Source organism: Ascaphus truei, unplaced genomic scaffold, assembly GCF_040206685.1.
Source record: "Ascaphus truei isolate aAscTru1 unplaced genomic scaffold, aAscTru1.hap1 HAP1_SCAFFOLD_1871, whole genome shotgun sequence".
Classification (NCBI taxonomy): domain Eukaryota; kingdom Metazoa; phylum Chordata; class Amphibia; order Anura; family Ascaphidae; genus Ascaphus; species Ascaphus truei.
The window spans coordinates 17,501-31,120 of record NW_027454774.1 but is presented as its reverse complement, the minus strand read 5'-3'; the positions used below and the strand labels follow the sequence as shown (position 1 = coordinate 31,120).

The 13,620-nt window shown below is 50.5% G+C and overlaps 1 long non-coding RNA gene across 1 annotated transcript in view; it reads right to left on the bottom strand.

Annotated features, from left to right (window-relative positions):
• Positions 1-10,506: 10,506 nt before the first annotated feature.
• LOC142477021 (uncharacterized) overlaps positions 10,507-13,620 on the bottom strand; it is a 14,606-nt gene continuing 11,492 nt past the window's right edge. The window contains exons 4-6 of the long non-coding RNA XR_012792140.1: positions 13,536-13,574; positions 10,667-10,684; positions 10,507-10,538 (exon numbers count right to left, since the gene is read on the bottom strand). This is a non-coding gene — a long non-coding RNA (uncharacterized LOC142477021). The remainder of the gene's footprint in view (positions 10,539-10,666; positions 10,685-13,535; positions 13,575-13,620) is intronic.

The following is a 13,620-nucleotide window of genomic DNA, read 5'->3' as shown; positions in this document are numbered from 1 at the left end:
TTTGGTTGATGCGGTGGATCCTGTAATGAGAGAGAATGAGAAACATTGAGATAAATAAAGATAAACATTACAAAAAGAAGAAAGAAAGAAAGAAAGAAGGAAAGAGACAGTGAGAGAGACGAGACCGTGAGAGAGACGAGACAGTGAGAGAGACGAGACCGTGAGAGAGACGAGACAGTGAGAGAGACGAGACAGTGAAAGAGACGAGACATTGAGAGAGATGAGACAGTGAGAGAGACGAGACAGTGAGAGAGACGAGACAGTGAGAGAGACGAGACCGTGAGAGAGACGAGACAGTGAGAGAGATGGGGAGTAAGAGACACAGAGGCCCATTCTAGTGGCTTCCATAACTAACTCATCGAGAGAGAGAGAGAGACGAGAGAGAGAGAGAGAGAGAGAGAGAGAGAGAGTGAGAGAGAGAGAGAGAGAGGAGAAGAGAGAGACGGGAGTGGGAGAAAGATTGAGAGATAAAGAGAGGGGGAGACAGGGGATGAGAGGAGGAGAGAGAGAGGTGAGAGGTGGAGAGAGGGGGAGAGAGAGAGAGAAGGGGAGAGAAGGAACAGATAAAGAGAGTGGGGGAAGGTTTGGAGAGACGATAGGAAGAGAAAGAGAGGGAGAATGTGGAGCGAGAGAAAGGGACAGAGAGATCAGTGCCAAGGAAGAGAGAAAAAGAGAGGGAGAAAGAGAGAGAGCAGGCAGAGAGCACAGGTGGGAGAGAGAAGGCGTAAGGGAGAGACATTTATATTATTATTAACCTGGTTTGGTTGATGCGGTGGATCCTGTAATGAGAGAGAATGAGAAACATTGAGATAAATAAAGATAAACATTACAAAAAGAAGAAAGAAAGAAGGAAAGAAGGAAAGAGACAGTGAGAGAGACACAGAGTCCACTTCTAGTAGCTTCGATAACTAACTCATCGAGAGAGAGAGAGAGAGACGAGAGAGACGAAAGAGAGACGAGAGAGAGAGAGGGAGAGGGAGAGAGACGAGAGAGAGACAAGAGAGAGAGTGACGGGGAGTAAGAGATACAGAGGCCCATTCTAGTAGCTTCCATAACTAACTCATCGAGAGAGACGAGAGAGAGACAAGAGAGAGATGAGAGAGAGAGGGAGAGGGAGAGAGACGAGAGAGAGACAAGAGAGAGAGAGACGGGGAGTAAGAGACACAGAGGCCCATTCTAGTAGCTTCCATAACTAACTCACCGAGGATTTTGAGCACTTCCCGTAAGTTTTGGCCAGTCTGCTAATCAGAAAGCTCCGATGACCTGCCAAACTCATTCGGAAAGTGCATCTCCCCGAGCCGTCTCGCTCCGGCTCAAACACACCGAGCGGGAGCTCAAAAACAGCGCCAACTCGAGTTTGTTTGGAGAAATCCCCCTATTCTATCAGCTCCGATGAGACCATCGACGTTCTCAACCAGCGAGCAACTCCCAGATGTCCTCTCGCCGCCTCCGAGGGCGGTGGGATGGGATCTGCGGAAGGACTTAGGATTTATTTTGTATTTTTTCCTGCATCGGGTTGAAGCCGGGGGTCTCCGGAGCTGCCCCCCCCGCAGTCATATCGGCTCCGGAGCTGCCCCCCGCAGTCATATCGGCTCCGGAGACCCCCCCGGCTTAAATCCCATGCAATAAAAATACATTGACAGGCAGCTTCATTACCTTAGCGGCTAACCGCTAAGGCAATAAACGGTTAACCACCAGTGATAACACAAAGACAAAACGTTCGTTGGGGTCACGCCGCATCGTTCCAGGAGGCAGTGATGTTATCGAAGCTACTGGAATAGGCCCCAGAGAGGGGTGGGGAGAGAGGTAGGGGAATGGATAGGTAGGGAAATAGAAAGTGAGAAGGAGGGAGGGGGAGAGAAGAGAGAAATGCAGAGAGAAGTATAATGTGACCGACCTTTTGCTGTTGAAATGGTGGATCCTGTAAGGAGAGAAATAGAATATATTTAGTGCGAGAGACAGGGAGAGGGAAGGAGAGATGGAGAGAGAGGGAGAGAGAGAGGGAAGGAGAGAGAGAGGGAGAGAGGGAAGGAGAGAGAGAGGAGAGAGACAGAGAAGGGGAGAGAGTGGAGAGAGAGAGAGAGAGAGAGAAGCAGAGAGAGAGAGAGAAGCAGAGAGAGAGAAGAGAGAAATGCAGAGAGAAGTATAATGTGACCGACCTTTTGCTGTTGAAATGGTGGATCCTGTAAGGAGAGAAATAGAATATATTTAGTGTGAGAGACAGGGAGAGGGGAGAGAGAGAAGGAGAGAGATGGAGAGAGCGAGAGAGGGAGGGAAGGAGAGAGAGAGGGAAGGAGAGAGAGAAGGAGAGAGAGAGAAGGAGAGAGAGAGAAGGGGAGAGAGAGAGAGAGAGAGAGAAGGAGAGAGAGAGAGAGAAGGAGAGAGAGAGAGAGAAGGAGAGAGAGATAGACAGAGAGGGAGGGAGATGGGAAAGAGAAGGAGAGAGAAGTGGGGGGAGGGAGAGGGACACAGAGAGAGAGAAGATATAGGGAAGATGAGAACAAAGTGTAAGAGGGAGTTGAGTTAGAAATCAAGATTTGGAGAGACATGAAGAATAAAATAAAGAGACGGAGGAAAGAAGGAAGGAAAAAGAGAGGGAGGGACATTAATGCCGAGAGAGGAAGGGAGAAGGAGAGTGAGAGAGAGAGAGGCAGAGAGATAAAGTGAGGGAGTAGAAGAGAGGGGGTGGAGACATGGGGGGAGAGAAAAAGTGAGGAAGAGAGGTAGAATATGGCGAGAGAGAGAGAGAGAGGAACAGATAAAGAGAGTGAGGGAGGGGGTTGGAGAGATGATAGGAAGAAAAAGAGAGGGAGAATGGGGAGCGTGAGAGAGGGACAGAGTGTCGAGGAAGAGAGAGAGAGAGATCAGTGGCGAGGAAGAGAGAGAGAAAGAGAGAGAGAGATCAGTGCCGAGGAAGAGAGAGAGAGAAAGAGAGAGAGAGAGATCAGTGCCGAGGAAGAGAGAGAGAGAAAGAGAGAGAGAGAGAGAGATCAGTGCCGAGGAAGAGAGAGAGAGAAAGAGAGAGATCAGTGCCGAGGAAGAGAGAGAGAGAAAGAGAGAGAGAGATCAGTGCCGAGGAAGAGAGAGAGAGAAAGAGAGAAAGAGAGAGAGAAAGATCAGTGCCGAGGAAGAGAGAGAGAGAAAGAGAGAGAGAGAGATCAGTGGCGAGGAAGAGAGAGAGAGAAAGAGAGAAAGAGAGAGAGAAAAGGCAGAGAACACAGGTGGGAGAGAGAAGACGTAAGGGAGAGACATTTATATTATGATTAACCTGGTTTGGTTGATGCAGAGGATCCTGTAATGAGAGAGAGAGAGTGTGTATTTAATATAAGAAAGAGAGATATGGGGAGAGGGAGAGAGAATATATATCATCATCACCTTCAGCCCGTGTCTCCCCACTGCTGATTGAGGCCTCCCCAATGATCTCCCAGGTACTGCGGTTACAGCCTCTCTTCTCCACGTACATATAAATATATATCATCATCACCTTCAGCCCGTGTCTCCCCACTGCTGGATGAGGCCTCCCCAGTGATCTCCCAGGTACTGCGGTTACAGCCTCTCTTCTCCACGTACATATAAATATATATCCCCACCTTCAGCCCGTGTCTCCCCACTGCTGGATGAAGCCTCCCCAATGATCTCCCAGGTACTGCGGTTACAGCCTCTCTTCCCCACGTACATATAAATATATATCACCACCTTCAGCCCGTGTCTCCCCACTGCTGGATGAGGCCTCCCCAATGATCTCCCAGGTACTGCGGTTACAGCCTCTCTTCTCCACGTACATATAAATATATATCACCACCTTCAGCCCGTGTCTCCACACTGCTGGATGAGGCCTCCCCAATGATCTCCCAGGTACTGCGGTTACAGCCTCTCTTCTCCACGTACATATAAATATATATCCCCACCTTCAGCCCGTGTCTCCCCACTGCTGGATGAGGCCTCCCCAATGATCTCCCAGGTACTACGGTTACAGCCTCTCTTCTCCACGTACATATAAATATATATCCCCACCTTCAGCCCGTGTCTCCCCACTGCTGGATGAAGCCTCCCCAATTATCTCCCAGGTACTGCGGTTACAGCCTCTCTTCCCCACGCACATATAAATATATATCCCACCTTCAGCCTGTGTCTCCCAACTACTGGATGAAGCCTCCCCAGTGATCTCCCAGGTACTGCGGTTACAGCCTCTCTTCTCCACGTACATATAAATCACCATCTTCAGCCCGTGTCTCCCCACTACTGGATGTGGCCTCCCCAATGATCTCCCAGGTACTGCGGTTACAGCCTCTCTTCTTCACGTACATATAAATATATATCACCCCCTTCAGCCCATGTCTCCCCACTGCTGGATGAAGCCTCCCCAATGATCTCCCAGGTACTGCGGTTACAGCCTCTCTTCTCCACGTACATACTGTATAAATATATATCCCCACCTTCAGCCCATGTCTCCCCACTGCTGGATGAGGTCTCCCCAATGATCTCCCAGGTACTGCGATTACAGCCTCTCTTCTCCACGTACATATAAATTGTCATGGAACAAGAACTGCATTTCTGATTCACCCCCCTCTCTCCTTTGCAGCTTCTGCCTGTCAGTTCTTATTTTCAGCTGCATGGAGTTTGCACACACATACTGTGCCTGTGTGATATGCAACAATGTTGCATTTCTTGCCTCTGGGCATGTAATCAGTGAGTTGCTACTGCAGCCTCTGAGATCCTCCAAGTTAATGTGCTTTCCCATTTTTCCCCCCTGTCTTTGCTGACAGTTGGTGCAGTCTCACTTCACTTTTAGTGTGACCCTTGCCCCTCACTTCCTTTTCCACCATCACCTCTGGATGAGTGAGTACCCTGCTGTAACTGCTGTACTGGTAGGATTACCCTTTTCACCTGTCCTTAACTACAAGGCACCCACAGAGAGACACTATTTAAACATCAACATCTCTACACAAGTGCCTGTCTTTTACCCTGCTTTCCCTCAATAAAGTGAAGAAAAGATACAGACCTTGTTGTGCTTTGAAAAGAGGGCCGAGTTGAAGCTATCTGGGCTAAATCATCTTACATATGACCCTGGCCTCCAGAATATAAATATATATCACCACCTTCAGCCCGTGTCTCCCCACTGCTGGATGAGGCCTCCCCAATGATCTCCCGGGTACTGCGATTACAGCCTCTCATCTCCACGTACATATAAATATATATCACCACCTTCAGCCCGTGTCTCCCCACTGCTGGATGAGGCCTCCCCAATGATCTCCCAGGTACTGCGGTTACAGCCTCTCTTCTCCACGTACATATAAATATATATCACCACCTTCAGCCCGTGTCTCCCCACTGCTGGATGAGTCATCCCCAATGATCTCCCAGGTACTGCGGTTACAGCCTCTCTTCTCCACGTATATAAATATATATCACCACCTTCAGCCTGTGTCTCCCCACTGCTGGATGAAGCCTCCCCAATGATCTCCAAGGTACTGCGGTTACAGCCTCTCTTCTCCACAAACACATAAATATATATCACCATCTTCAGCCCGTGTCTCCCCACTGCTGGATGAGGCCTCCCCAATGATCTCCCAGGTACTGCGATTACAGCCTCTCTTCTCCACGTACATATAAATATATATCACCACCTTCAGCCTGTGTTTCCCCACTGCTGGATGAGGTCTCCCCAATGATCTCCCAGGTACTGCGGTTACAGCCTCTCTTCTCCACGTACATATAAATATATATCACCACCTTCAGCCCGTGTCTCCCCACTGCTGGATGAGGCCTCCCAAATGATCTCCCAGGTACTGCGGTTACAGCCTCTCTTCTCCATGTACATATAAATATATATCACCACCTTCAGCCCGTGTCTCCCCACTGCTGGATGAGGCCTCCCCAGTAATCTCCCAGGTACTGCGGTTACAGCCTCTCTTCTCCACGTACATATAAATATATATCACCACCTTCAGCCCATGTCTCCCCTCTGCTGGATGAAGCCTCCCCAATTATCTCCCAGGTACTGCGGTTACAGCCTCTCTTCTCCACGTACATATAAATATATATCACCACCTTCAGCCCATGTCTCCCCTCTGCAGGATGAAGCCTCCCCAACGATCAGTCAAGTGACAACCTGGGGACAACATTGCCATGAGACCTACTGAGACTTCCTCGTCTAGCCTTCCAGTTCCCTGATGTATTCGACAAGAGACAGGCGGAGGAGCTACCTTTACATCGTTCCTACGATTGGGCCATCTCTCACGGGCTGTCTCTCGTCGAGGTGTCACGTACCCCCTTTTGGAGCCAGAAACCAAGGCTATGAAAGAATATATGTTGGAGATCCTTCATTAAGGGTTTATATGCAGATCTATCCAGGCAATTCTCTCCAGATGGTACGGAGGAATGAGATCATTCTAATCACTCATCATAACTCTTTCGCAAAGTAATCTCTTCAATGTCCTCTTGTCTGCTAGAACGGATTTTTAAGGTCCAGAAAGAAATCCGAGGTCAACTGTTCCAAGCTCTTTGTTCCCCCCCATTTAGAAGAAAAGTGTTGCAATGGGGTCACCAATCCAAGATGGTTGGTCATCCAGGGGTGAGGTAGACCTGTGACTTCCTTGAGTTCATCTTGTGGTGGCCAGAGATTTGCCGTGATGTGAAGGATTTTGTGGCAATCAAGTATTGTCTGCACTCTGACTAAAGTGCCTCAAACATTGCCCCGTGGCTTGCTCCAGCCCTTACCTGTTCCTATCTGTCCTCAGACACGTTTATCCATGGATTTTATTGTGGAGCTGCCTCCATCTAGGGGCATGGACACCATTCTAGTCGTGGCCGACCGACCGCATTACGCGCCAATCCCATTTTGTTCTCCTTAAGAAGTTACCCGCCTCTTCTGAACTCTCTGAGACCTTCATTAAGGAGATCTTCCACCTTCATGGAATGAATATAGTCTCCTACAGTGGGTCCCAATCCAACTCGCAATTTTGGTGAACCTTCTGCCTAAAAATGGGAATCTCCCCCCACTTCTCCTCATCCTAACATCCCCAGTCCAATAGACTCATGGAAAGGACCAACAGCTCCTGTTCCTGTCACAGTCGTAGCTATTGTTGCTGTGTATTTACCTGTCCTTTTGCCTGTGGATTCTATGTTGCTGACCTCCACCTGTGACCCCGATGCTGCATATTTTCTGCCACCTGACTTGACCTCAGCCTGCTACCCGATTACGTTACTCTAACAGGACTCTGCCCTTGGCTCTGGTTGGTGAATATATACCCCTACCTTAGCCCTGTGGATCCGCTTCCTAATCTGAGATGAGCACCGTTAATAATAATAATGATGATGATATATATATATATATATATATATAAATAATAATAATTAAAAAAATAGATAGATATGGAGATATGGATGGAGCGAGACAGGTATAATATGACTCACCAGATGTGGTGGGTCCTGCAAGGCGGGAGGGGAGGCGAGTGATAGATTACATTTAGTGTGAGAGAGAAATATCGAGGAAGAGTGAGAAAAAGAGAAAGGGAGAGAGGGAGATGGAGACAGATAAGCAGGTAGCGAGAGAGAGAGATAGAATGAGGGAGGGGGAGAGAGATGGATAAAATGTGTCACCTGAGGTCGTAGATGAGGTTGGGGGACCTGCAGAAACAGAGAGAATTAGAGAGATAGCTGTTCAACATAGAGGGAGAGAGATAGAGAAGTGGGGGAGAGAGAGGAGGGAGAGAGAGAGAGGAGAGAGTGGAGTGAGATGGAGATAGAGAGAGTGAGAAAAAGTGTGTAAGGCAGAAGAGAGCTGGATAAGATGTCTCACCTGATGTCGTATTAGATGAGGGTGTGGGACCTGCAGAGACAGAGAGAATTAGAGTGTGAGCTCTGCAACATAGAGAGAAAAATGGAAAGAGATGGAGAAGGAGAGAGAGAAGTGGGGGGAGAGAGAGGGGCCAGGGGGAGAGAGAGAGGAGAGAGTGGGGTGAGAGGGAGACATAGAAGGTGATAGAGTGGGAGAGAGTGAGAGAGAGAGATGGATAAGATGTCTCACCTGATGTTGTATTAGATGAGGGTGTGGGACCTGCAGAGACAGAGAGAATTAGAGAGATAGGGGGGAGAGGAGGAGAGAGAGAGGGGGAGGGAGAGTGAGAAGGGGAGATATGGATTAGATGTCTCACCTGATGTCGTATTAGATGAGGGTGTGGGACCTGCAGAGACAGAGAGAATTAGAGAGATAGGGGGGAGAGGAGGAGAGAGAGAGGGAGTGAGAGAGAGAGAGAGAGGTAGAGAGATGGATAAGATGTCTCACCTGATGTTGTATTAGATGGGGGTGTGGGACCTGCAGAGACAGAGAGAATTAGAGGGATAGGGGGGAGAGGAGGAGAGAGAGGGGGGGGGGAGAGTGAGAGGGGGAGAGATGGATAAGATGTCTCACCTGATGTTGTATTAGATGAGGGTGTGGGACCTGCAGAGACAGAGAGAATTAGAGAGATAGGGGGGAGAGGAGGAGAGAGAGAATGGGGGGGGGGGGGGGGGGAGAGTGAGAGGGGGAGAGATGGATAAGATGTCTCACCTGATGTTGTATTAGATGGGGGTGTGGGACCTGCAGAGACAGAGAGAATTAGAGAGATAGGGGGGAGAGGAGGAGAGAGAGAGTGGGGGGGGGGGGAGACATAGAAGGTGATAGAGTGGGAGAGAGTGAGAGAGAGAGATGGATAAGATGTCTCACCTGATGTTGTATTAGATGAGGGTGTGGGACCTGCAGAGACAGAGAGAATTAGAGAGATAGGGGGGAGAGGAGGAGAGAGAGAGGGGGAGGGAGAGTGAGAAGGGGAGATATGGATTAGATGTCTCACCTGATGTCGTATTAGATGAGGGTGTGGGACCTGCAGAGACAGAGAGAATTAGAGAGATAGGGGGGAGAGGAGGAGAGAGAGAGGGAGTGAGAGAGAGAGAGAGAGGTAGAGAGATGGATAAGATGTCTCACCTGATGTTGTATTAGATGGGGGTGTGGGACCTGCAGAGACAGAGAGAATTAGAGGGATAGGGGGGAGAGGAGGAGAGAGAGGGGGGGGGGGGAGAGTGAGAGGGGGAGAGATGGATAAGATGTCTCACCTGATGTTGTATTAGATGAGGGTGTGGGACCTGCAGAGACAGAGAGAATTAGAGAGATATGGGGGGTGAGGAGGAGAGAGAGAGGGGGAGGGAGAGTGAGAGGGGGAGAGATGGATAAGATGTCTCACCTGATGTTGTATTAGATGGGGGTGTGGGACCTGCAGAGACAGAGAGAATTAGAGAGATAGGGGGGGGAGGAAGAGAGAGAGGGGGGGAGGAAGAGTGAGAGGGGGAGAGATGGATAAGATGTCTCACCTGATGTTGTATCAGATGGGGGTGTGGGACCTGCAGAGACAGAGAGAATTAGAGAGATAGGGGGGGGAGGAAGAGAGAGAGGGGGGGAGGAAGAGTGAGAGGGGGAGAGATGGATAAGATGTCTCACCTGATGTCGTATTAGATGAGGGTGTGGGACCTGCAGAGACAGAGAGAATTAGAGAGATAGGGGGGAGAGGAGGAGAGAGAGAGTGGGGGGGGGGGGGGAGAGTGAGAGGGGGAGAGATGGATAAGATGTCTCACCTGATGTTGTATTAGATGGGGGTGTGGGACCTGCAGAGACAGAGAGAATTAGAGAGATAGGGGGGAGAGGAGGAGAGAGAGAGTGGGGGGGGGGGGAGAGTGAGAGGGGGAGAGATGGATAAGATGTCTCACCTGATGTTGTATTAGATGGGGGTGTGGGACCTGCAGAGACAGAGAGAATTAGAGAGATAGGGGGGAGAGGAGGAGAGAGAGAGTGGGGGGGGGGGGAGAGTGAGAGGGGGAGAGATGGATAAGATGTCTCACCTGATGTTGTATTAGATGGGGGTGTGGGACCTGCAGAGACAGAGAGAATTAGAGAGATAGGGGGGAGAGGAGGAGAGAGAGAGTGGGGGGGGGGGGAGAGTGAGAGGGGGAGAGATAGATAAGATGTCTCACCTGATGTTGTATTAGATGAGGGTGTGGGACCTGCAGAGACAGAGAATTAGAGAGATAGGGGGGAGAGGAGGAGAGAGAGGGGGGGGGGAGAGTGAGAGGGGGAGAGATGGATAAGATGTCTCACCTGATGTTGTATTAGATGAGGGTGTGGGACCTGCAGAGACAGAGAATTAGAGAGATAGGGGGGAGAGGAGGAGAGAGAGGGGGGGGGGGAGAGTGAGAGGGGGAGAGATGGATAAGATGTCTCACCTGATGTCGTATTAGATGAGGGTGTGGGACCTGCAGAGACAGAGAGAATTAGAGAGATAGGGGGGAGAGGAGGAGAGAGAGAGGGGGAGAGTGAGAGGGGGAGAGATGGATAAGATGTCTCACCTGATGTTGTATTAGATGGGGGTGTGGGACCTGCAGAGACAGAGAGAATTAGAGAGATAGGGGGGAGAGGAGGAGAGAGAGAGGGAGTGAGAGAGAGAGAGAGAGGTAGAGAGATGGATAAGATGTCTCACCTGATGTTGTATTAGATGAGGGTGTGGGACCTGCAGAGACAGAGAGTATTAGAGAGACCGCTGCATAACGTGGAGAGATCGGGAGAGAGTGAGAGATACAGTAGTGTATGAGAGAGCCAGGGAAGAGAGAGGAAGAGAGAATGGAGAAGATGTCTCACCTGATGAGGTTGTGGAACCTGCAGAAACAGAGAGAGAATTAGAGAGATCGCTGAGGTTGTTGGAGAGAGAAAGGGGAGAGGGAGGGGGAGAGAGAGAGAGATGGAGAAACAGGCAAAGGGGGAGAGAGACACACAGGGGGAGAGAGATAGAGGGAGAGAAAGAATCAGTCACTGACCTGTTGGTGTATTAGTTGGTGTATTAGTTGTGGGGGTGCCTGTGGAATAAATATATTGCTTCAGAGAGATAGCCGTACGTATATATACCGTTATTCTCTATATAAAGTGATAGAGATGGTGTATATATTTGCACATACAGTATGTATCATATTAGCACAGTCATTATGGGTGAGTTAGTCGTACACAATCGTTTTTCAGTACATAGTTACATAGTTACGTAGCTACATAGTTACTTAGCTACATAGTTACATAGTCACATAGCTACATAGTTACATAGCTACATAGTTACATAGTCACATAGCTACATAGTTACATAGTTCTATAGTTACATAATCACATAGCTACATAGTTACATAGTCACATAGTCACATAGTTACATAGTAGATGAGGTTGAAAAAAGACGTACGTCCATCAAGTTAACCCTATGCTAACTTTAGACAACAGATACTTTATCCTATATCTATACTTACTTATTGATCCAGAGGAAGGGAAACACAAAACCCCAGTGTTATATCATCCAATGTTATCTCATAAGGGGAAAAATAATTCCTTCCTGACTCCAAGAATTGGCAATCGGATTAATCATTGGATCAACATCCTTCCCATGTATACTTATTTGGTATATCCCTGTATACCAGGCCTGCACAACAAACGGCCCGCGGTCCCGGGGGTGATGTGAGGTACAGGGGAGGTGAGGTACAGGAGGGGTGAGGTGCAGGGGGGGGTGATTGGAGGTGCAGAGGGGGTGATTGGAGGTGCTGGGGGGGGGGGTGATTGGAGGTGCAGGGGGGGGTGATTGGAGGTGCAGGGGGGTGATTGGAGGTGCAGGGGGTGATAGGGGGTGATTGGTGGTGTGGGGGTGGTGATTGGAGGTGCGGGGGGGGGGGTGATTGGAGGTGCAGGGGGGTGATTGGAGGTGCAGGGGGTGATAGGGGGTGATTGGTGGTGTGGGGGTGGTGATTGGAGGTGCGGGGGGGGTGATTGGAGGTGCAGGGGGGTGATTGGAGGTGCAGGGGGTGATAGGGGGTGATTGGAGGTGCGGGGGGGGGGTGATTGGATGTGCGGGGGGGTGATTGGAGGTGCGGGGGGTGGTGATTGGAGGTGCGGGGGGGGCCACTGGAGGTGCAGGGGGGTCATTGGAGGTGCAGGGGGGGTCATTGGAGGTGGAGGGGAGGGTGGTTGGAGGTGCAGGGGAGGGTGGTTGGAGGTGCAGGGGGGTGATTGGAGGTGCAGGGGGGATGATTGGAGGTGAAAGGGGGGAGAATGATGTGAGGTGCAGGGGGGGAGAGTGATGTGAGGTGCAGGGGGGGAGAATGATGTGAGGTGCAGGGGGGGGGTGATGTGAGGTGCAGGGGGGGGAGAGTGATGTGAGGTGCAGGGAGGAGAATGATGTGAGGTGCAGGGGGGAGAGTGATGTGAGGTGCAGGGGGGAGAGTGATGTGAGGTGCAGGGGGGGAGAATGATGTGAGGTGCAGGGGGGAGAGTGATTGGAGGTGCAGGGGGGAGAGTGATGTGAGGTGCAGGGGGGGAGAGTGATGTGAGGTGCAGGGGGGGAGAATGATGTGAGGAGTGGGGGGGAGAATGATGTGAGGTGCAGGGGGGAGAGTGATGTGAGGTGCAGGGGGGGAGAGTGATGTGAGGTGCAGGGGGGGAGAATGATGTGAGGTGCAGGGGGGGAGAGTGATGTGAGGTGCAGGGGGGGAGAGTGATGTGAGGTGCAGGGGGGGAGAGTGATGTGAGGTGCAGGGGGGGAGAATGATGTGAGGTGCAAGGGGGGGAGAGTGATGTGAGGTGCAGGGGGGGAGAGTGATGTGAGGTGCAGGGGGGGAGAGTGATGTGAGGTGCAGGGGGGGAGAATGATGTGAGGTGCAGGGGGGGGGGGAGTGATGTGAGGTGCAGGGGGGGAGAGTGATGTGAGGTGCAGGGGGGGAAAGTGATGTGAGGTGCAGGGGGGGAGAGTGATGTGAGGTGCAGGGGGGGGAGAATGATGTGAGGTGCAGGGGGGAGAAGGATGTGAGGTGCAAGGGGGTGTGATGTGTGTGCTGTGCAGGGGGGTATTGTGTGTTTGATGTGGAGGGGGAGTATTATGTTTGTGGGTGAGGGGGAGAGATGGGGGTATGAGAGATAGATGGGGAGTATCGCAAAGGTTGATAGTGATGGGTTCTGGGGGAGATATGAGGATGATGATGATGAGGTGCTGGAGGAGAGATGATGATGATGATGATGATTTTACTCGTGCGGCCCAATTTTTTTTTCCTTGGAGCAGTTCGGCCCTTCTCGCTTTACGAGTTGTGCAGGCCTGCTGTTTACCTTTCCTTTCTAAAAAGATGTCCAACCTTTTTTTGACCAAATCTATTGTATCTGCCATCACAGTCTCCATGGGTAATGAATCCCACACTGTAACTGCCCTTAGTGTAAAGAACCCTTTCCTTTGTTGCTGGTGAAATCTCCTTTCCTCCACCTTAAGGGATGGCCCTGAGTCCTTTTGACCAATTCTGGTCTGCAAGGTCCCAAACACAGACCGTCTTAAAGGGCCAGCCACGTTGTATATTATGACCAAGGCTGCCCTTAGTTTGATCAACCCCCAGCTCTCCCCTTTCTAACACCCCAGCAGCAGTGGAGAAATAGGCAAAGGGGGAGAGAGACACACAGTGGGAGAGAGATAGAGGGAGAGAAAGAATCAGTCACTGACCTGTTGGTGTATTAGTTGGTGTATTAGTTGTGGGGGTGCCTGTGGAATAAATATATTGCTTCAGAGAGATAGCCGTACGTATATA